General features: G+C 37.7%; 1 long non-coding RNA gene across 2 annotated transcripts in view; it reads left to right on the top strand.

Annotated features, from left to right (window-relative positions):
- Positions 1-15,000, top strand: part of LOC138011549 (uncharacterized) — a 39,735-nt gene that overhangs the window by 20,186 nt on the left and 4,549 nt on the right. For both annotated transcript variants that reach the window (XR_011124739.1, XR_011124738.1), the window contains 2 exons: positions 4,197-4,280; positions 5,396-5,479. This is a non-coding gene — a long non-coding RNA (uncharacterized lncRNA). The remainder of the gene's footprint in view (positions 1-4,196; positions 4,281-5,395; positions 5,480-15,000) is intronic.

Here is a 15,000-nt window from a genome sequence, read left to right on the forward strand (position 1 = left end):
AATTAACTAGTGACCTACAATGAGCGACAATGGCATACTTAAATGGCTTTCAATCAAAGAGAAAGACAAAAGAGGATCAGGGTAAAGAATTTGGTGAGCAGAAAACATTGTCACACAATGCTTTTAGTCCATTGCATGACAGCCCAAATGACGGCAGCAATTTCGCATATAGCCTTGAAAGCAGAAACAAACTGCGAAAAGACCCTTGTATGGTTTTCCTTTGTTTTAAAGCTAAAATAAAAATGTACAGATATCAAGGCTTCACTTGGCACCGGTAAAATCTTAATTAGAGCAGGAAAAAATGAAGAGAAGATTATAAATAAGTATTCTTCCCACAATGTTTTCTTTGGTTCAGAGTGCACAATGAAAATTTTCAACTTGCTCAGCAACAAGGTTTAGATTGCTTCAAAGCGCAGAGTGGAATGTTTTTAACCTTTGTACTGCAAACATGCTGCAGTGCCCTCAGATCTGCAAATTATCTTTTACTTTAGCTCATTACAGGTCATTAGCTAATTTTAGCTCATAATGTACCCAGAGATGTATCCAGGTTTTCAAATTTGGGGTTCCATTGCAAAATTTTGGGGGTCCAGCTAATTAATATTCAAGAATTAATATGCGATCTATTTCCTCTTAATTGCTGCTCAATTTCTAATTGCACAAAAATAAAGTCTTATCCCTCCCAACGAATATGTACTTAAAATGATCAATTTCTTTAAAACTATTGTGCCTGTTGATTCATCGATCAAAGTGTATGGGCTGTCAAAGCTCCATCGATCACATTGAAAACGTCTCGAGGAATCCGAGCTGTATTTCTAAAATAATATTTTACCAAGTGTGCTGTTATGTAGAACACTGAAACCAAATGGAAAATTCTCTGGTAACTTATGGGTTCAACAAAGACAGAGAACGAATTGAACACCTTATGTGGATCTGTGATCAACTCTGCACAGTCTTCAGGTAAAAAAAATAATTGGAAATGTGACAGCCAAGAATTATTTGAAAGAAAGCTTGTCGTGTATTTTGTGCGTCCAATTGGACCCTTTGTTCCATATTCTATGCGTCCAAAAGGAAAACGAGTGCGTCCCAGGACGCAATGACGCACTCTGGATACATCTCTGATGTACCTCATTGTAGGTCATTGTAGATCACTGGAGGTCATTTTAGATCATTGTAGGTCATTGTACGTAGGTCATTCCCTGCTTTAGTAACTAAGTCCATCGATCTGTTTGCAGCCATGAAACGCCACGTTTATATGCTACTTCACAGAGACCAATTAGCGGATTTCTTTGCTCCTTCCATCCCAAATCATCTTCTGTTTGCTCTAAGTCAAATTCGCAGTAACAAAAGCGCAAACTGGATAATTTTATATTATTATTCATAAATTTGCACGCGCTTTAAGTCTGCAGAACAAAAGGTCAAAAGGTAGATTCAAAACTCGTTTACCTCGTAAAGCACTGCATAGAATTCTGCCTGATCCTCACTACACTACATTTTTGTATTTATTTGTTTTGAAAGTTTAAATAGTTAGCAAAATAGAAGAGTAAGCGATGTCACACTATCGTCATCTCAAAATATGCATCATAAAGTGACGCGTAGTGACATAAGTTGAGCATATTGACTCTTGTCGCCGCTGAAGCCGCTGTTACACATAACTTTGTGAGGTTTCATGCTACCGTAGAACACAAGAGACAAAAAGGAAAAATTTGATGTTATCTTATTAAGCACTTTCGAAAATAAATGTATCTTAATAGAACACCAAAAAAGACAAAGCAATGAATTTGTTTCGTAACATTTCTCCAGGTGCACGAATTGAAGCGTATAGCGTACGTCAATTATTTCACGTGCAATATTCCTTTTAATGGACAACACTTGGATAGATTTTTTCCTTCTATGAGAACACTGTCAGTGACAGAATTCGTTAGTATATGTAGTCTGTGTGCCTTTCACATAACATTTATCGAGCTGGCATGCTTGAAAAACTCACGATGGATATGTTATGCATTGCGCAGCAGTGCTTTTCCAAGGGTAAAGGGTTAGTATTTATCTTGCAAAATTTAGCATTTTAATTTCTTTAATTATAAACAACCTGACCTGTGACTTAAGAATTACCACAAACGATAATTTTATTACCTTGTTTCTCTCATTTAATCTTCGTCTTTCAAGTTCCTTGAATGTTATAACAAAACTCACATGTAGTTATACCCAGTGGGAGATGGCAACAATTTACTTACAGTTACTGCAACCCGGTAATCTAAAGAACAATGCAAGTTATGAAGTAAAGACAAACTCGTTTTTGTTTGAGTGTCTCATAAGTGCTGAAACATACGCAATTTATAAGGTCACCTGGAACTCACGGAGCAAATCAATGCATCAAGCAATGAACGGGAATTATTATTGCACGCTAGCGTGAAATTTCTTTAGGCAATCACAAAGGTGTACAAATCCAAAGGAATTCCAAATTCACTTTAAATACTCGAGTAAAAACCTCTGTCCATCACACTTGTCAAGTTGAACATAGTCTACAACACAGGTACAGTGGACCAGGCAGAAAACTTTGCTTTCACTTCATCCCCTGTTCTCTCTTTCCTTAGTACACAGAAAAATTAATTATGAGCACCAGATATTATTCGTCATTTCAAACACAGGTTGCTGCTCAAAACCTTGCCCATGTGGGGTTTAGTTCACTTAATAGGCTAACTTACTTACATGTACTTACTTACCCCAAGAATAAACAAAGGGTGTGTTGTATTGAGAAACTTGGGCGTGCTTTCAATTGGAAATCCGTTTTCAAAATCGCAATCTTTCTGATATTCATTGGAAAATCATCCTAAAACAGATTTATGTGCACATTTTATTAATTGCATTCATTCTCGAGGTTTCAATAGCAAACCAATTTTTGGATTTTGTGCTCAATTGCAATGCTGAAAGATCCAAGTCTTAAGTTCTACATGCAGATTTTCATAGTGAATGCATCCACAAAGTACAAGCGAGACAGAAAATATCAGTTTGCCGTTTTTGCCCCATTCCTGGGATTTGGTCAGCTGTGCTAGCCTACATTCGCCCTTGTCACGCGGCGGCCATATTGTCCCAGGAGACCAAAAAGCTTTGTTTTACCACGCCAAGCCTCGCAGTGGAAACCATGGGGGTGAGGCTTGGCGTTGTAAAACAAAGGTTTTTTGGTCTCCCGGGACAATATGGCCACCGTGTGACAAGGGCGAATAGGGCACTCATAATATTGCTTCCACAAAAAGATTAATCATGAACACAACAATTTCTTGGACCATGCAATCAAGTTCTCCCCATTTCAACAAGGTGTAGGACGGTATTATTGGCTACACCAAGCACTTCAGCAAAAAGGTTGGTTTAAAATATTACCCTTTACCCTTGGAAAAGCACTGCCGTGCGTTGCGCGTCTCACTAACAAAAAATAATGTTTGAAGATTAATAATTATGAATGTGATGGATTTGTTGTCTAAAACATTCCAATGTTCACACAGACATTTTAATCGGCAACTAAAGGAAAGAAATCCTATTTTCCATGAAATGATTATAATAAAAAAATGAAGGGACCACTGATTCAAACCTTGTTACGCAACATGGTTGAGATTGTAGGGTAAACTCGTCCTTTGTTTGATAATAATTTTTGTTGTGAAAAGTCTTGAATGATGCATTCTCCTCAGGAGCTGAAAGCGTCGGGAAATCCGTTGGTTCGATAGGATTTGTATTCCGTGTTGAAAGCACAAAAAAGCTGTTGGAAAACTTGACAACCCATTGTGAATTTTTTGACAATGTGCGAAAGTATTGGTGGGAGCATTGAAAGTGTTGGAAAAGCTGTTGGTGACCCATTGGTGAAATGTTGGAAAAGCGTTGGTAAAGCATTCCAGAAGTGTTCCGTTCAAGGGAAAAGCGTTAGTGTACGTTTTCCCATGAGAGGTCACAAATTTTTATTCAAGTTCTTCAAGAAATTTGAAAGGACTTGATAATTCATAGTAATTGTACAGGACTGTATGTTCCAGGAGAAAGATTCCCCATGTTCGTAATTTCCCAAATTTGAAAAAAGGCCACATACTTACTTATTTAACCCATTGACTCCCGGGGGTTCCCCATTGACAAGTAAAATGGTCTGGCCGGTTCAGGCCAGCTTGGGTTAACAAGACATGTTTTTCTGTCTTCTGACACTTTTCTTTGAATTTCAGTGAAGGGAGGAACATTTAGATGTCATTTAATGTTGAACAAGAAAGGAAGATGATGCTTGAAAGTAGAGGAAGAGTGACTCTAAGGTATTCTAGAATAATGAATAACTCATTGTTGAGTCAGTTTTGGTTTCATTTCCCATTACACTTCCCCTTTTAAAGCACCATTTGTAAAAAGGTCCAAATAATACAGAATGGGAATTTTTCCCTTAACAACAGCTAGATCCACTCAAAAACTATGTCCCCATTAACTTTTTCACTCCCAAGAGTGCCACTTGTAGATCTTACTCTGTCTAACGCCAGACGATTTTATTCTTCAATGGGGAACCCCACGGGGGTGAAAGGGTTAAATTATGCCACGCCTTAGCTCCCAATGGTGCACCCCTTGTTTGTTCAAGACCAGAAAATATGGAGACACTGTATGGGTATTTTGGGGCACTAAGTGCAACCCTGCACATGTATCCAAGTTTTTAACTGATTTTCGACTTGTGTGACTGAGGTTTGGACTCGTGCTAACGAAGGTTAGCACTAATTAAATTATATAGTTATTGGTCCCATGTAAGTTAATTTTCAGAGGGACAAAAATCCCCAGCATTAAAGCAGAAATTCATGGTCAATATTACAGTTTCTTGAAACTACCATAAACATATTACATGGCAGACAGAAAGCTCTGAAACTGTGGCCTTTTCATTATGGGTTACTGTGCAACAGCACATATTTCTTTTGGGCTGGTAAAAAGGGGCTATTTTTGACACACGTGGGCAGCTTGTCACGTATGTTTCTGTCAGTAATTTCTGAGTTGGTGAATTCTCTTCATAAAATAATGTCAATGTGTTAAACCCTGACGTAAACCTGAAGGTTAATAACTCCACAATAGAGTGTGAAAAGTTACTGCAAGTCACGTTAAAACTCTCCGTATTACTGGTATTTCCTCAATGGTCCCAAAAAGAAGTCAATAAAGGCCTTGAATGTCTTGAAATTATAGTTTGATTCCAGTTCTAGAATTCTGTTCAGTTCTTACCCCATGTAAAAGGAATTTGAAAGTACTTGATATTTCATAATAATTGTACAAGTACATGACTTGTACAATATTTTGCAGAAAAAAGATTCCTTAATTTCCCAAACATGAAAAAGGGCCGCCATCTTACAAAATAACACAATATTCTTCTGGCTTTTTAACACTTTTCTTTGAATTATTTCAGTGCCAGGAGGAACATTAAGATGTCATTTAAAGTTGAAGAAGAAAGGAAGATGATGGTTGAAAGTAGAGGAAGAGGGACGCTGAGGTATTGCAGAATAATAATATTCTTATTGATTGTGTGAGTTTGGGTATGCCCCCTTGTTTCGTTCAAGACCACAACATAGGGCGACAGTGCAACCTGAGATATATCTAACTTGTAGGTATAATCAGTAGGTTAGTATATATATATATATTTTTTTTTCAAGAGAAAATGTTCTCATATTAACAATATTATACAACTTTTTGTGACCCCCAAACCGATAAAACTACAACAACAACAACAAGGTTTATTTGTACCACACATGAAAAAGGGGAGGAGAACAAGAATTAATACAACTTATGTAGGGTATAAGGCTACTTAGAAAATAACTAAAAAGCAAAATTAATCTAGCTAGGAGGCATAGTAATAACTAGTCAAGTTACAATAGTAGTAGTTGTTGAATGGAGGCACAAGTGTAAAGCAAAATTTCAACAACAACAACATCAAAATAATTTTATGCTTCAATCCACCCACAAAATGGCAAACCTCACTCAAAATGAAATAAGTGCTGTGCTCTGTTCGAAAAGGCAATACAAACAACAAAAAAAATGGCTATGTGAAATTTTGCACATAGCCGGTTTATTAAACTCTGAAAATCCAATACAAATACAACTGAAAAATTCATTAAACACGTATTGTCGGCGAAGGTGAGGGCAATCAACCGCCAAAGACCTTGCAAAGCAAGGGCACGCCCCTCCAAATGGAGGCACAATTATAAAAGCAAAATTTCAACAACAACAACAACAAAATAATTATTTTAAAAAAAATTAAAGAAATTAAAATTATATACATAACCTACAATAAGTCAGGGAATAGATAAAATAACAGGAGAGAAAAGACAAAAAATTATTAATAGGATCGAAAATAACTTCAGTTTCATTTCTTGTCCATTGAATTTTTTAGCAGATTCATATGTTATTGTTTGTTTAAGCAGTTAAGGGAATCCTTCAAAGGAGCAAGCTTTCACAAATAGAGCGAATGAAAAAACCGTGCAAAAATACAAGAAGTAACTAAAGAGAGCATAGAAGGACAAAATGTCCTACAACAAACTCAGAAAATCGAGGCTTACAAAAACACGTCCGCCCCCATGAACAACCATGCGTGGACGCAACTCATACTGTAGTTTTCTTGTAATAATAAGAGAAGATCATGTTCATTATAAAACAAGCAGTGGACTCTTTTATTTGTATTTTACAGTATAGCCAACTGACAATATCTCAAGTACTTAGTAGTACATGTACGGTAATCATTTATAATTTTTTCCTTGGAATTGTGGGCAGTAAATGTGGGATTTATGACAATGCCTATTAAGACATGTAGTATGAGTAGTATGTAGTATGACATGTAGTATGAGTCAAAACCGTAAATAATTTACCATTAAATTGATTCATGAAAGAAGCAGCAATTTTAGAAGCCTAAGTTGTGCAAAAAATTGAGCAGTATGAGCAAATGTAAAAACATGTTGTAGATGGATAACTTTCTTTTACAGCATGTATAGTATAAGGGATGAAAATTAGTTGAAGACAATATGTATCTTATTGGATATTTTGGTGTGTAGTATCGCTTGGCAACGTCAGCAACTAAACTATTCAAACCGGTTCTCTACTGTAGAATAACCAAGTGTACAAATAACTAACTGTGCAATAATTTATTGTGGAATATTTGCACTCGTTTCCTCCATTTTTTGGTACAATAACTAATACAGTTGGATAATAATTAACAATTATTCCATGAGCGCGTGTTGGATATGAGATGGTAAATAGCCAACGAGGCGCGTAGCGCCGAGTTGGCTATACCCAATCTCGTATCCAACAAGCACGAATGGAATAATCGTTTTATATTAATTTAAACTCCAAAAGTTTGAAAGTACGAAATATGAGCGAAAAAGGCAAGAAAATCCCAGCGAAATCGAAAAAGCTTGATGAAGATGCGATGTTGTGTAATACCTAGTGGTCAGACAGACGCAGGCTCATCACGTGACATTTCTTACCTTTTCACGTACTTCTAAGCTTCGAAATTGATCCAAACTTTCCACAAAAAAGTTTTGCTTTTGCCTTATACCAAGAAAATTTTCGCTTTCTGTCGTAAGAGTTTTTAGTTTAGCAACGCTAAGCGCAATCATTTACCATATAAGGTCAAACTAAGGTATATGAGCTGATATCCGTGATTGAGTGAACCAATCAGAGCATGAGAATTGCATTATCCGAGGTTGAGAATTTAGTAATTTTCCTGTAGCTATTCCAGACTGCTATTTTCATTGGTCCCGATGACCTGCAGCTTCTTTTCACGTTATTAGAATTAAGGGCATTGTTTCTGTTGTATCATTTATTGTATATAACCCTAACCATCGCCGTTGACGTCACCTAGAAACACAATAAATGGTATTGTGTTGCATAATACGAGCCATGTGTAACTTTCGGAGCTCACTTTAGTATTTGGTACTGAGTCTTCTGTTAGCGATGATAAGTCCAAACACTTGAACATTGATGCCTCCGTATTTCAATAATTAGTATCCTTTCGTGTTTGGGACAATGTGCTTTGCACTTTGCATGCAAACTTCTAAAATGTTTCAGAGCTTACACCGTATTAGCCTGCGATCAAGCATACTTTTCTTGAGACAGGGCGCTAAAAAGTACGCCTGATACAATTTCTTAACGAGTCGTCTGCCGCCGACCTGTCAAGAGTGATGTCATCATGTGTCATGCTATAAATGTGAGCCAATCAGATTTTACCGGAAATTACCTGCATGCTGCGATTCAAGTAAAAAAGATGCGACAAAAACAAAAATAGCACTCTGGCTTTGATGTCTGCAATCAAAGCTATTTCTGCAAATCCTGCTTGACAGTTGGTGCGGTTTCTCTGTTCAAACCATCAAGGAACAAATAATTTCGAGATAAAATGGCAGAAAAAGCCCGAATTCTTCATGTCAACATCAGGCGCAATCAACAGTACAATAAACTTTATTTAAACTCGAATATTAAATTTTGAGATGCCAGTAAAAGATTCTATAAAAATAGTCTGAAATCCACCAGGAGTGCCTTCAGGCAACTCAGAACCTGAGTGTTTGATAACAGGAACATTTACACCCCAACACAAAGGTATACAAGGCCATAATCCTACCAACCCTGTTATATAGTTCAGAAGCATGGACCACACGTAGTCGCCACCTCAAGAGTCTCAGGAATTATGGTCAGTGATGTCTTCCTTGTATACTTAACCTTTAAGTGGCCAGATAGACAAATCAACTGCAGTGTTTTAGAACAGGCCAATGTTACAAGCATTGAGTCCATCATTATTAAAAAGCAACTTCTTTGGGCTAGTCACATTGTTCGTATGTCCTTGGTAAGGATACTCAAGAAGATCCTGTACTGTCAACTGACTTATGGGAAGCAAAGCCAGGGGGACGAATGGAAGCACTTCAAGGATAACCTGAAACACAAACTGAAGCAATGTGATATCAACATCGCAACTGGAAACAATAAGCTAGCGACAAATCCAGAAGGAGATATACCATTTCCATTGGTGTGGCTTACAGGGAATAACAGAGGAGAAAAACAGTGAGAGACTCAGATTTAATGCTGAGGCAAGAAAGAAAATATGCAAATATGGCTCCAACTTCTACAGAGTTCAGATGTCATGTTTGTCAGCAAATCTGATTGCCCAGCCATACATGTAAATGAATTCATACTTCCAAGTAGAGATCCTACTCATTATCGAGGGATTGCCAACAACGACGACAATTAAACATTTCGTTCTCCAATCACAGACTGCGTCTGGATAGCTACAGGGTCCCCCAATAATGGAAAGATGATAGCATAACTGGATTAGGACCTGTATGGTGACAAATTATAGTGTGTATGCTTAGAGAGTATTCCAACACTTGTGGATACAGTGTATGGTATGTACTGTATAGATATATATTTGGCATGTAATTACTTTTAGAAATTTTGGACACTGACTTTTTTGAACATCAAACAATGTCCACTAAAAACTTGATAAAGACGTATTGACCGAAAACCTTCGGTCATCCTTGGTTTGAATTTGACAGCAACAACAACGACAACAGCAAAATGTTCATTGTACCTCAGAGATTTAAATAAACTAAATTACCAAAACAGTTAAATATAGATATGATATCTAAAGGGTACCAGCACCCTGACATAACTAAAACGTTAAAAATGTCAGGGCGCTGGACAGCTGGAACCATCGAAGAAGCTGTCGCTTTTTTGTCAAATTCAAACTGAGGATGACCGAAGGTTTTCGGCTGAAACATCTTTATCAAGTTTTTAGCGAACATCATTTGACATTAGAAAAAGTCGGTGTCCAAAATTTCTTATAGTAACAAGAGGCTACAACTAGCCTATACTCGGGCCTGCAAAAGTACAGTGGTGTATGGGTAATTTAGCGCTAAAAAAAGAAAAGAAAAGAAAGAAGTCTGAATGATACATTCATATACATATGCAATGAAGGTGTCCTTGCACCTCTCATTAGTTGTGATAAAGAATGTCAATGATGTAAAGGCAGGTGTTACATTCCCTCAGAAGCCAGGTTACGGAAAGTTAAGCCTGCAATCTAAAGGCAAGTCATACCTCCTGCTAGAGGAAATTGAAGTCAACACAAGCAGCAAGAGTGTTAGCAAAAAAAGACAACTCGAGTGCACCAGGAGCATAAGGAAGAGGTAAACTACCGACCACCTTCCTATCAAACAATCTATCTATCCATCTGGAAGGAAGCAACAATCCTCATCCCCAAACAGGGCCAATTACTAACAGAAAACCAACACTAAGTACAGATGGCTTACTTAATACATTCTTTAACCCATAAGCAAGTGCCTTGACTAACATGGCCTGACAGGATTAAAACAAAGGGGAGCAAAATCAAGCTGTAGCAACGCTATGAACAACAGTGTTTTCACAGTACTGTGAAGTGGGATTGCCAGAGAGACAAAAGAAATCCCAGTATGGCATTGGTTGATGTACGCAAACTTAAAGATTGTTGACCATCACTGTCATGTCACTCCTCCACTGCATCAAGTGACTTCTTCTGTAGCAAATGTCATCGCTGCTGCAGATCAAGAGCAGGCTGGCCCATACTGACTCTCTGGACTGATCAGTTAATGTCGACGCCGACAGACAACCGATGACGATGATGACCATGACTGGCTATGCCTATTGATGAAAGTGCTGCGATTTCCTGTCTGGCTTGGTGAAATACTTCAAAGGTTGTGTAAAACCGCAGCGACAACAATGCATGGCCAAGAGACCTTTAGTGTCCTACAGTTCGAAAAGGTAATTATACTTTGTCCTAGGCACTACATGCTATGTTCAAAATGGCAACCCTGAATAGCTATTATCTGTGTAAATGATTTGTAACTTGCTTCACTCAACCTGCTGTACGATGACAACTGTCAAGCATCCGTCACTTTAAAAGGCAAACTGAGCAGAGTTCTAAAATCAACCAAATGTGCATTGTAGGATATTGCTCTAAAAGGTGCTCCATGGTTCACGTGAAAAGAAGAGCTTGACTGGGCATCAATCCAGGGGTAAAGATAGATGCAGACATAACCATTGCAGACAAAGAGGTGTCACAACAAACATTTTTAAGTGTTCAACAGAACTTATTTCACAATAAATTGCTTGCTTTAAAATGTGCTGCAAAGGAGTCCGTTACACAATTTCAGTCAGATCACCAGGCTATGTTTTAGATGCCAATCACTTGGTGGCAACAAACCAACATGCTTGCTTGTCCTGAGTTAATTTAAGTGGATGCATTGCTTGTCAGTGACAAAGACAAAGTTGAGAAATTTTGTGGATAGAGAAGGCTGCAATACCAGTAGTTGTTGTGAGAAACAGGTAAACATCCTGCTCGCATAATCTTGCTGTGCCTTCCTGTGGGGAAAAAAGGAAAGACGGTTGCACTCTGTGGAACACAAGGACAAACTTGTTAGGGTCAAAATGCTGTACCAAACCACACACATCAGGTGATGCAATTGAAGACATTTTAGAAAAATGCATTAGATGGCAAAGAATTAGCAGGGAAAAGTTGATGTTGCATTACAAATTGAACCTTAGGGGTGCTTCATTGCAGAGGCAAAATTCTTGGAGACAGAGAAAAGCAAGAACGTTGTTCTGTTTATGACCAGGTGACATCTTAAACTTGATGAGCAGCTAGTTGTACTTATTGGCCATCTTACACCAAATTAATGTAGCAGCACCTGCCCATGAAGCTCTACATCATGTAGAAAAACAGGAAACAAAGAAAGTAATGTGTGGGCTGTGGCTGTTGAGCAAGGCTCCTGAGAGGAGAGGGCTTCCTAAATCTTGTTGGTCTGTGCTATGTTAGCCCAAACCAAGCCAGAGGCACAACATTGTGTTGAAAATCTTCTTTTATGAACTGCTACAAGAACAGCAGCAGGTTTACAGCGATTCGGCGCTAGTGATGCAAAATTGTCGGAGCAAGGGTGCAATTGCATTTTAGGATTTTCCTGTTTATGCAGAAAACCACAAAGCCAGAGCTTCTGGAGTAACAGGGGCAAGAAAGTAACCAGTTTGGAAATGAGCTGCATCTGGATCAATAACAAAGATGAAAAAGATCAAGAAAAAAGCTAATGAAGTTTGCCCCCTGTTGTCGGAACTGACCTGATGTTATCACAAGTACGTTTTGGAACAGTTGTGTTCTTGACATACGTGGGAGTGTTGGACAAAGTTTATGTTTAAGGTTTTAGAAAAAGCAAGAAGAGTGAATATGGAAATAGCTATCACCTCCAATAGCTTGGCAATGCCCAATCATTCAAAATAAATTTTGTGTCCTTGGTTTGCTTTGCAGCCCTGCCACAGACGTTTAATAGTGGTTTTTCACTCCTGTGATAGAAGTTTTGGTGATATAAATCTATTTCTATTGATACTGATGGAAAATTACAGATTAAAATGTTCATCAGGATTAGATTTTAAAACATGTCTACACCTTGTTATTATGTTGAACCCTATCACATTTCTTTAAACTTAAATAGAACATAAAATTGTAAACGGTTTAACATCACGAATAAGTTGACTAGTGACATCTACGACCGGAGTTCTTATAGTATCTACTGACATTACACAAATCACTTGACTCTGAAGATGACTTCTGTTCAGGTTGTTGAAACGTCAGTCAATGTCATCTCAAACAGTCCTTCTCAGGACTACATTCACCCGGACGATCGTACTTTACTTAACGATAGAACAGTTTATATAGCACTTATAAAATACAAGCTCTGATAAATTGACCTACAGTCTCAGTCACAAATGTTGTAACACAGACGGCAATTTGCCCCCTCTCCCCCTTCAATGTTGATGTTTATGGGTTGGAGTGCAAAAACCAACCGGTAAATGCAACATTGATGGGAGGGAGGAGGAGGAGGGGTACGTTATTAACAGCTTTGATGCGCTTAACTTGCTGTTCAAGCGAATTGTTACAACTATTTATGACCGAGATTGTAGATATTTGGATGTGAGTGTCAAGGGGAACTTGCACACAGGATCTTCTTTTCGTTATCACAATTATCATCATTGTCGTTTTTTAACCAATTTTTGAGAATAAGGTAGTTAAATTTTTGCATGATTTTGCCAGGGAACTTATTTCACCAAATTTGTTTTCACTTTACCTCACACGCACACAAACCATTTTGTCAGTAGGATGTGTACTGGGGTTAGAATACTCAGTCTTTTTTTTTTTTTTTTTTGCCAGTCTATTTAAGGAGGCTCAAACCAGCTTCAACATTTTGAACACCCTGGCCAGAGTTTTTGTCTGTCCTTGTGTGGGCCCATTTCCATTAGTAGGGCCAACATTCATATGGGGTACAAAACTAGCACTTCACATTACACTCTAATCAGTTAAGTCTGTTGAATTCTTAATATGCTTAAAAGGTAACTGGCAACAAAAGACCTATCTAAATTCTCTTCTTTCTCAGATCCCATAATACACCTCTTTTATTGTTTCAATTTCTCTCAAGGGAAATAAAAAACAATGCCTATTGCAAATTTTTGGGGGTAAGAGAGGTGTATTATGGGATTTGAGAAAGTAGAGAATGCACCCTTTATTTACTTATATATGTATCTTAAACACAAACTTGGTGAACCCCAATTGTTAGTATACCAGAAAGTGATTAGCATGCTAAGATAAAACTCTTTAAAGTTAAAAGAAAATTCTAGAGGGTATTCTGAAATCTTAAGGTGACTCTGAATCCACTCCAGATAATTTGATGTAACTTGAAGGGGATTTCATCTTGCATCTTGCATCTTGCATCTTGCATCTTGCATCTTGCATCTTGCATCTCGCTGTGTATATTTTATTGCTAGTAGGGAGTTGGTAATGTTGTTGATTTAATCGTCATTGATATATCGGCTGCAAATTCGCCATGTCAACTGTGAAAAACACTCGTAGATAACTGAGCAGTTAAGCGGTTGTGAAGTGATGGTGGCAACTTGCAGATATATCTGAATGAAGTCCTCAGAGATGCTTATATTTCAAAAACCAACACAGTAACTCACAATTTTCATTGTTGTAAAGTAATAAGCACACTAAGATAAAACTCTGTGGAAGTTTTTTAAACGTTCTCTTAAGCAGGTTCCCAACCATCTTCCCAACTGGAAAATTTTAAGGTGGTTTTGAATCCTCTTTAGGGATATTTTTTAACTTTGCAGAGAGTTTTATCTTAGCCAGCAAATCACTTCGTACCAATAATGGTGGTTTCTGAGCTATGTGTTTGAAGACAAAATACATGTATATAGAGGATATTACATGGCCGCATGGAGATACGATATTTCTCTTTGAAGGTTAACAAATATTTCTCTTTGAAGGTTAACAAATATTTCATGAGTGAGTGTAGCAAACGAATGAAATATTATTTTTGCAAAACGAGAAGAGAAATTTCGTATCTCCAAGTAGCCATGTAATATTCTGTTTATTATATAAACACCACTGAAATACTAAATCATTTCATGAAAGGCATGGAAAGGTGTGTTTTTATATGTAACCATAGCCAGGGCTGTCGTTTATTTTGGAAGCAGGTGTAACACTTAAGATTTCATCCGTGCCATGTAAAGGAAGGCCCAAGGGGCCTGAGCCCCTAGGGGGGTCTGGAGGCATGCTCCCATGCTCCCCCAGAAAATTTTTAAAATTAGACCCTCTGAAATGCATTTTCCTGCACTCCAAGGTGCAAATTTTATATTTTCTTAATCAAAAAGTGATGAAAACAGGGCAAAAAGATAAACTACGGTCACCACATGAAAATGGTCAGAGAATGGTTAGAATGAGGAAGACAGCCAACACAAGGCAGCAATTATATTTTCTTTAGAAGGTAATTGTTTATAAATTTCAATTTGTTCTGCTCTGTGAATATTCATTCTGCAGCATCCGTAACAGGTGTGACGGGCCCTAAGCCCTAATGACATCCCTGACCATAGCAAAAGTGATCTTTTCACATCTGAAGAGAAGTTTGTGTTTTTGCACGAAAGCTCACTTGGTGTTTATATAATAGATGCCTCTTT

Source organism: Montipora foliosa, chromosome 7 (assembly GCF_036669935.1).
Source record: "Montipora foliosa isolate CH-2021 chromosome 7, ASM3666993v2, whole genome shotgun sequence".
Lineage (NCBI taxonomy): Eukaryota > Metazoa > Cnidaria > Anthozoa > Scleractinia > Acroporidae > Montipora > Montipora foliosa.